Below are 9837 nucleotides of genomic sequence, written 5' to 3' on the forward strand. Positions count from 1 at the left end.
ATTGAGTGGGTATATCACATCCCCTACCATGCACCAGCCTCTGGGAAAATCGAACGGTACAATGGGCTGTTAAAAACTACACTGACAGCAATGGGTGGGGGAACTTTCAAGCATTGGGATACACACTTACCAAAGGCCACCTGGTTGGTCAACACCAGAGGATCTGCCAACAGGGCCGGCCCAGCCCAGTCAGAACTTTTACATCTTGTAGAGGGGGACAAAGGTCCCGTGGTGCATATGAAGAATTTGCTGGGGAAGACAGTCTGGGTAATTCCTGCTTCAGGTAAAGGCAAACCCACTCGTGGGATTGCTTTTGCTCAGGGACCTGGATATACTTGGTGGGTAATGCGGGAAGATGGGGAAGTCAGATGAATACCTCAAGGGGATTTGATTTTAGGGGAAAACAGCCAGTGAACTCAATTGTATGCTGTTGCCTGCTGTGTAATGCTTTTATAGCCCATCAACTAGATGTCTCCAGGTCACCAGCGACTGGCCCTGACTTCCCTCCAGCCATCATCCCAACAGAGAATGAACTTGGAGCATCATGGACCGAATATAGGGATTGGTCCATGCACTAAGAAAATGATCTTTTCCTCTTGGTCTGTATGTATATGGATGTATATATATGGGAGAGCGATGGTGTATTGAAAATGTGGGATCTGAGCACGACATGAATGGTATGGAATAAGGGGTGGATAATGTCCTGGGTTCAGCAGTAGCAGTCATGTTTGTTTTTTTCTCCTTTGTGGTAGCTGGTGCAGTGCTGTGTTTTGAGGTCCAGCCTGAGAACAGTGTTGGTGAAGTCGATGTTTTCAGTTGTTGCTAAGTGATGTTTACCCTGACCAAGGACTTTGTGAGGCTCATGCTCTGCCAGGGAGGAGGGGAAGCTGTGAGGAAGCAGAGACGGGGCGCCTGACCCGGGCTAGCCAGGGAGGTATTCCATACCACAGCACGTCATGGCCGGGGTGGGGGGTGACTGGGAGTTACCCAGGAGGACACGGGCTTCCGGGTGGAACTCGTTTTCTTGGCCGGTGGTATTGTATTCTCTTCCCTTGTTATTTTCCCTTATCATTGTTGTAGTTGATAGTAGCGGTGGTGATTTGTGTACATTGGTTGCTGGGCTGTTCTTGTCTCAACCCGTGGGAGTTGCATTTTTTCGATCCTCCTCCCCGTTCCTCCGGGAGTGGGGGAGAACCCCGGTGGGGGGGGACACGGACCTCGATTGTTGTCAGCTCGGCACCACTCACTGGGAGTGAGTGAACAAGTTACCTGACTGGGTTTAAACCACGACACCATTGCAGGGGGGGTTGGAACTTGATGATCTTAAGGTCCTTTCCAACTCGAACTATTCTATGATTCTATGATTCTATGACTCCTCTATGACTCCTCTATAAAACCTCTATGACTCCTCTATGCTTCTTTATTGACTGCTCTGACATCTTATTGACTTCTCTACAACTGCTCTATGCCTTCTCTAAGACTCCTCTATGACTCTATGACACTATGACTCCTCTAAGACTTCTCTATGACTCTATGATACTATGACATCTCTATGACTCCTGTATGAGTCCTATATTCCTCCTCTATGACTCCTCTATGACTCCTTCATGACTCCTCTGACTCCTCTATGACTCTGCTATTACTCATCTATGAACACTCTACAACTCCTCTATGACTCCTCTATTACTGTTCTAATACTCTTCTTTGACTCCTCTATGACTCCTCTATGACTCTTCTATGTCTCCTCTTGAACCAACCTACGACACCCCTACGATGCCTCTATGACTCCACTGTGACTCCACTGACTCCTCTATGACTCCTCTATGACTCCTTTATTACTCCTCTATGACTCCTCTATGACTCCACTATGACTCTACTATGACTACCCTGTGACTCCTCTATGAATCCTCTATAACACTATGACTCCTCTATGAATCCTCTATAACACTATGACTCCTCTATGACTTTGCTATAACTCTATGACTACTCTATGACTCCTCTACCACTCCTCTATATCTCTATGACTATGATTTGTCTATGACAGATATTTGAATGCTCTATGACTCCTCTATGACTTGTCTATGACTCGTCTATGACTCGTCTATAACTCCTCTATAACTCTATGACTATGATTTGTCTATGACAGATATTTGAATGTTCTGACTCCTCTATGACTCGTCTATAACTCCTCTATAACTCTATGACTGATTCCTCTATGAAAGATATTTGAATGCTCTATGACTCCTCTATGACTTGTCTATGACTCTTCTATAACTCCTCTTGGACACCTCTATGACAACTCTGTGACGCTTCTATGACGCCTGTATGATGCCTCTATGAAGCTTTTATGACTCCTCTGTGACTCCACTGTGACTAGATTGTGACCGTCGTATGACTCCTCTGTGACTCCACTGTGACTAGATTGTGACCATTGTATGACTCCTCTATGACTCCTCTGTGACTCCTCTATGACTTCTCTATGACTCCTACATGACTCCTCCATTACAAATCTATGAATCCTCTATGACTCCTCTATGACTACTCTATGACTCTTCTTTGACTCCTCTATGACTGCTCTATGACTCCTCTATGACTCCTCTTGAACGCCTCTATGATGCCTCTATGACACCTTTATGACGCCTCTATGGCTCCACTGTGTCTGTATTGTGACTCCACTGAGACTCCACTGGGACTCCTCTATGACTCCTCAATGACTCTTATATGACTCCCCTATGACTCTTCTATGAATCCTCTATAAATCTATGACTCCTCTCTGACTCCTCTATGTCTCCTCTATGACCTCTCTATGACTCCACTATGACTCCTCTATGACCCTTGTATGACTCCTCTATGGCTCCTCTATGACTCTGTATGACACTATGACTCCTTTATGACACCTCTACGACTCTTCTATGACTCCTCTTGGACGTCTCTATGACGCTGCTATAATGCCTCTGTGAAGCCTCTATGACTCCACTGTGACTCCTCTGTGTCTCCACTGTGACCCCTGCATGACTCCTCTATGACTCCTCTATGACTCTTCTAAGACTATTCTATGACTCATCTCTCACAATTCCTCATTGACCCCTCTTTGACTCCTCTATGACTTCTCTATGACACTATGACTTCTCTATGACTCCTCTATGACTCCTCTATGACTCCTCTATGACTCTTCTATGACTCATCTGTGACGCCGCTGTGATTTCTCCATGAATCCTCCCTGACACTTGAACAACACCTCAATGATTCCACCATGACTCCTCTATGACTCCTCTATGACTCTTCTAAGACTCCTCTAGGACTCCTCTCTGACTCCTCTCTGACCCCTCGTTTAGCTCTCTGTGACCCCTCTATGACACATCTATGACTAATCTATGACGCCTCAATGTCGCCTCAAAGGTGCCTCTATGACATCACTATGACGCCTCTATGACTCCACTATGATTCTTGTATGACTCCCCAGTACTCCTTTATGACTCCTCTGTAACTCTATGACTCCTCTGTGACTCCTCTGTGACTCCTCTCTAACTCCTCTTTGACTCCTCTATGACCCATCTAAGACTCCCCTATGACTCCATTATGACTCTTCTAAGACTCATCTAGGACTCCTCTAGGACTCCTCTAGGACTTCTCTATAATACATCCATGATTCTATGACTCCTCTATGACTCGTGAATGACTCGTCTATGATTCCTTTTGGATGCCTCTGATGCATCTATGAAGCCTCTATGACTCCTCTCTGACCCCTCATTGACCTCTCTGACTATTCTATGACACTATGACTCCTCTATGACTTCTCTGTGACTCCTCTGTGACTTCTCTATGATTCCACTATGACTCCTCTTTGAGTCCACTATGACTTCTCTAGGACTCCTCTAGGACTGCTCTATGACTCCTCTATGACTCCTCTATGACTCCTTTATGACGCATCTATGACTCCTCTTGGATGCCTCTATGATGCCTCTATGACGCCTGGATTACTCCTCTATGACTCCTCTATGACAGTATGATTCCTCTATGATGCTACGACTCCTCTATGACTCTAAGACACCTCTATGACTCCTCTATGACTCTAAGACACCTCTATGATTCGTCTATGACTCTTCTATGACTCCACCTTGACTCCACCGGGACTCCACTGTGAGCCCTGTATGACTCCTCTGACTCCTCTATGATTCCTCTATGACTTCTCTCTGACTCCTCTATGACTCCTCTATGACACTATGACTACTCTATGACTCTCTGACTCCTCTCTAACTCGACTCCGACTCCTCTATGACACCTCTATGACTCCTCTATGACCGCTCATTGACGCCTCTATGTCTGATCTATTATTCCTCTAAGGCGTCTCTATGACGCCTCTGTGACGCCCCTATGACTCCACTATGATTCCTTTATGACTCCTCTATGACTCCTCTATAACAATATGACTCCTCAATGACTCATCTACTCCTCTCTGACTCCTCTCTGACGCCTATATTACGCCTCTTTGATGACTCTATGACTTCACTATGATTCATTCATGTCTCTCCTATGACTCCTCTATGACTCCTCTATGACTCTATGACTCCTCTGTGACTCCTCTTTGATTCCTCTATGATTATACAATGTCTCCTCTTTGACTCCACTATGACTCTTCTTTGACTCCTCTAGGACTCCTGTAGGACTTCTCTATAACTCTATGACTCCCCTGTGACTCCTCTGTGACTCCTCTGTGACTCCTGTTTGACTCCACTATGACTCCTCTTTGACTCCTCTAAGACTCCTCTATGACTCCTTCTAAGACTGTTCTGTAACTCTATGATTCCTCTGTGACACCTCTATGACTCCTCTATGACTGAACTGTGATTCTTGTTTGACTCCACTATGACTACACTTTGACTCCAATATGACTCCACTAGGACTCCTCTAGGACTCCTCTTGGATTCCTCTAGGACATCTGTATGACATATCCATGACACTGTGACTCCTCCATGACATCTCTGTGACTACTCTTGGACGCCTCTATGACACCTCTATAACTATAATGTGATTGCACTGTGACTCCACTGTGACCCCTGTATGACAACTCTATGAATCCTCTATGACTCTTCTCTGACTCCTCTCTGATCCCTCATTGACTCCTCTTTCACTCCTCTATGACTTCTCTATGACACTATGACTCCTCAAGGACTCCTCCGTGACTCCTCTGTGACTCCTCTGTTACACTTCTCTGACTCCTTAATGACTCCTCTGTGATTCCACTATGACTCATCTTTGACTCTATGACTCCTCTGTGACTCGTCTATGACTCCCCTAGAACTCCTCTAACACTCCTCTATGAGTCATCTATGATTCCGTTAGGACTATTCTAGGATTCCTCTAGGACTCCCCTATGACACCTCTATGACTCCACTAAAACTCCACTATGACTCTTCTATGACTCCTCTAGGACTCCGCTATGACTCCTCTATGACACTTCTAGGACTCCACTATGACTCCAGTCTGACTCCACTATGACTACTCTATGATTCCTCTGTGGCACCTATATGACTGCCCTTAGACTCTTCTATGACTCCTCTAGGACTCCTCTATGACTCCGCTAGGACTCCTCTACGACATCTCTATGACTCCACTATGACTCCTCTATGATTCGGCTATGACTTTGCTATGACTCCCCTATGACTCCTCTGTGACTACTCAATGACTCCTCTGTGACTCCTATACGACACTATGACTCCTCTATGAATCCTCTTTGAGTCCTCTGTCTCCTCTATGATACCCTTATGACTCTATGATACTATGACTACTCTCTGACTCCCCTATGACACCTCCATTACTCCTCTATGACTCCTCTATGACTCCTCCATGACTCCTCCATGACTCCCCTATGACTCCTGTAGGACTCCTTATTGACTGCTCTGACACCTTATTGACTCCTCTGTGACTCCTCTATGACTCCTCTATGACTCCTGTATGAATCCTCTATGACTTCATGGAACAATGACTACTCTATGACTCCTCTATGACATCGCTATGAATGCTCTGTGACACATCTATGAATCTATGACTCCCCTATGACTCCTCTATGACACATCTATGAATGCTCTATGACACATCTATGAATCCATGACTCCCCTATGACTCCTCTATGACTCTTCTACGAGTTCTCTACGATTCCTCTATGACTATGACACTATGACTCCTCTATGACTCCTCTATGACCCCCCTATGACTCCTCTTTGACTCTATTACTCCTCTATGACTCCACTATGATTGCTCTATGACCATCCTAAGATGCCCCTATGACTCCTCCATGACCCCTCTAAGACTCCTCTATGAATCCTCCATGACTCATCTAAGACTCCTCTATGAACACCCAATAACCCCTCCATGACTCCTCTAGGACTCCTCTAAGACTCCACTAGGACTTTTCTAGGATTCCTCTAGCACTCCTCTAGGACACCTCTCTGATGCCTCTCTGACTCCTCTCTGACTCCTCTAAGACACTATGACTCCTCTATGAATCCTCTTTGAGTCCTCTGTCTCCTCTATGACACCCCTATAACTCTGTGATACTATGTCTACTCTCCAACTCCTCTATGACTCCTCTATGACTCCTCTATGACTCCTCCACAACTCCTCTATGACTCCTGTAGGACTCCTTATTGACTGCTCTGACACCTTATTGACTCTCTGACTCCTCTATGACTTCTCTATGATTCCTCTATGACTTCTCTATGACTCCTCTATGACTCCTCTATCACTCCTGTATGAATCCTCTATGACTTTAGGCAATGACTCCTCTATGACACTTCGATGAATGCTCTACAACACATCTATGAATCTATGACTCCCTTATGACTTCTCTATGAATCCTCTGACACCTCTATGACTAATCTACAATTCCTCTTCCACTCCTCTACTTCTCTGTGAGTAATCTGCGACTCCTCTACGACTCCTCTATGACTCCTCTCTGACTCCAATATGACTCCTCTAAGACTCCTCTAAGAATCCTCTATGACTCCTCTAAGGCACCCCTATGACTTCTCTACGACCTATCTATGACTCCTCTATGACCACAGAATGACCATTCTATGACTCTGCTACGACCCCTCAATGACTCCTGCATAAAACCTCTATGACTTTATGACACAATGACTCCTCTATGACACATCTATGAATCTATGATGCCTCCAACTCCTCTATGACTCCTCTATGATTCCTCCATGACTCCTCTATGACTCCTCCATGACCCCTCTATGACTCCTCCATGACCCCTCTATGACTCCTCCATGAAAGCTATACGACTCCTCTATTACTCCACTATGACTCCTTCCTGATTCCTCCAAGGCTCCTCTATGACACATCTATGACTCTATGACTCCTCTGTGAATCTCTGACTCTTTTCTGACTCCTCTCTTACTCCTCTATGACTCCTCTATGATTCCTCTTTGACTATTCTATGACTCCTGTATGAATCCAATATGACTCCTCTATGATTTCATTATGACTCCACCACGACTCATCTATGAATCCTCCTTAACTCCTCCATAACGCCTCTATGACACATCTGTGACTCTGTGACACCTCTATGACTCTCTGACTCCTCTCTGACTCCTCTCTGAATCCTCTATGATTCCTCTATGACTCCACTTTGACCATTCTATGACTCCTCTATGACTCCACTATGACTCCACTATAACTCCACTATAAATCCTCTATGACTCATCTGTGACTATTCAATGAACCCTCTAATAATCCTATATGACTCCTCTAAGATGCCTCTAAGAATCTTCTTTGACTCCTCTAGGACTCCTCTATGAGTCCCCTAGGACTCTTCTATGACTCCAGTATGACTCCTCTATGACTCATCTACAACTCCTCCATGACTCCCCTATGACTCCTCTATGAGTCCCCTATGACACGCCTATGACTCCGCTATGACTTCTCTATGACTCTTCCATGACTCCTCCATGACTATTCCATGACTTCTCTATGACTCCATTATGACTCCAATATAACTCCTCTATGACTCCTCTATGACTCTTCCATGACTCTTATATGACTCCTCTATGACACCTCTATGACTACTCTATGACTCCTCTATGTCTCCACTATGACTTCTCCGACTACTCTATGACTCCTGTGACTCCTCTCTGATTCCTCTATGACACATGTATGAATTTATGACTTCTCTATGACTCCTCCATGACCCCTCTATGACTCCTCTATGACCACTAAATGAAACTTCTATGACTTCTCTACGACCTGTCTATGACTCCGCTATGCCCTTATGACACAATGGCTCCTCTATAACTCCTCTATGACACCTCCATGATTCCTCCATGACTCTTCTATGACTTCTCTATGACTCTCTATGACTCCCCTGTGAATGCTGTATGACTCCTCTATGACTCCTTTATGACTCCTCTATGACTGATATTTGACTGCTCTATGACTCCTCTATGACTCCTTTATGACTCCTCTATGACTGATATTTGACTGCTCTATGACTCCTCTATGACACCCCTATGACTCTATGACACTATGACACTTCTATGACCCCTCTTTGACTCTAGGACAGTATGACTCCTCTATGACTCCTCTATGACTCCTCTATGACTCCTCTATGACTTCTCTATGACCCCTCTATGAGTCCTCTATGACTCCTCTGACTCCTCTGACTCCTCTATGACTCCTCTATGACTCTTCTATGACTCTTTTATGACTCCCCTATGATTCCTGAATGTCTCCTCTATAACTCTATGAAACCTTTATGACTCCTCTATGACACATCTATGATGCTTCTATGACGCATCTATGACCCCTCTGACTCCACTATGACTATTATGACTCCTCTGAGTCGTCAATGAGCCCCTGACTCTTCTATGACTCCTCTATGACTCCTCTATAACACTATGACTCCTCTATGACTCCTCTACGACTCCTCTATGAGTCCTCTATGACACCTCCATGACTCTATGACTCTATGACTCCTCTCCGAATCCTCTATGAGTCTTGGACAGGATGACTTTTCTATGACACCTCTATGATGCCTCTGTGACGCCTCTATGACCCGTCTATGACTCCTCTATGACTCCTCTATGAAACCTCTATGAAGCCTCTGTGACTCCTCTATGACTCTATGACTTCTCTATGACTGCCCTATGACTCTCTGATTCCTCTGTGACTCCTCTCTGACTTTTCTAGGACACCTCTATGACACCTCTGTGACTCCTCTATGTCACTATGACTCCTCTATGACTCGTCCATGACTCCTCTATGACTACATTGTTACTGCTGTATGACTGCTCTATGACTTCTCGATGACACCTCTGTGACTTTTGACATCAAGACTCCTCTCAGACTGCTGTATGACTCCTTCATGACTCCTCTATGACTCCTCCATGAATCCTCCATGACACCTCTATGACTCCTCTATGACTTCTCCATGACCCCTCTGTGACTCCTCTATGACCACTCAATGACCCATCTATGAGTCCTCTATGACCCCTCCATGACTCCTCTACGACTGCTCTATGACCTCTCTATGACTCATCCAGGACTCCTGTATGACTTCTCTAGGACTCCTCTATGACACCTCTATGACTCCTCTATGACTCCCCTAAGACACCTCTATGACTCCTCTATGATGCCACTATGATGCCTCTATGACCCCTCTATGACCCCCATTGTGACTCTACTATGACTCCTAAGATTGCTCTATGAGCCGTCTGTTAGCCATCTGACTCCTCTATGCCTCCTCTACCACACTATGACTCTTCTACGACTCCCCTACAATATTACTGACCACCTTTACAGCAGTGAAGATAAAGGAACAACCTGCTTGGATAC

The sequence above is a fragment of the Pezoporus flaviventris genome, unplaced genomic scaffold (assembly GCF_033815535.1).
Source record: "Pezoporus flaviventris isolate CSIRO_AGI_PZ_B2104156 unplaced genomic scaffold, CSIRO_AGI_Pfla_v1 ptg000116l, whole genome shotgun sequence".
Taxonomy (NCBI): domain Eukaryota; kingdom Metazoa; phylum Chordata; class Aves; order Psittaciformes; family Psittacidae; genus Pezoporus; species Pezoporus flaviventris.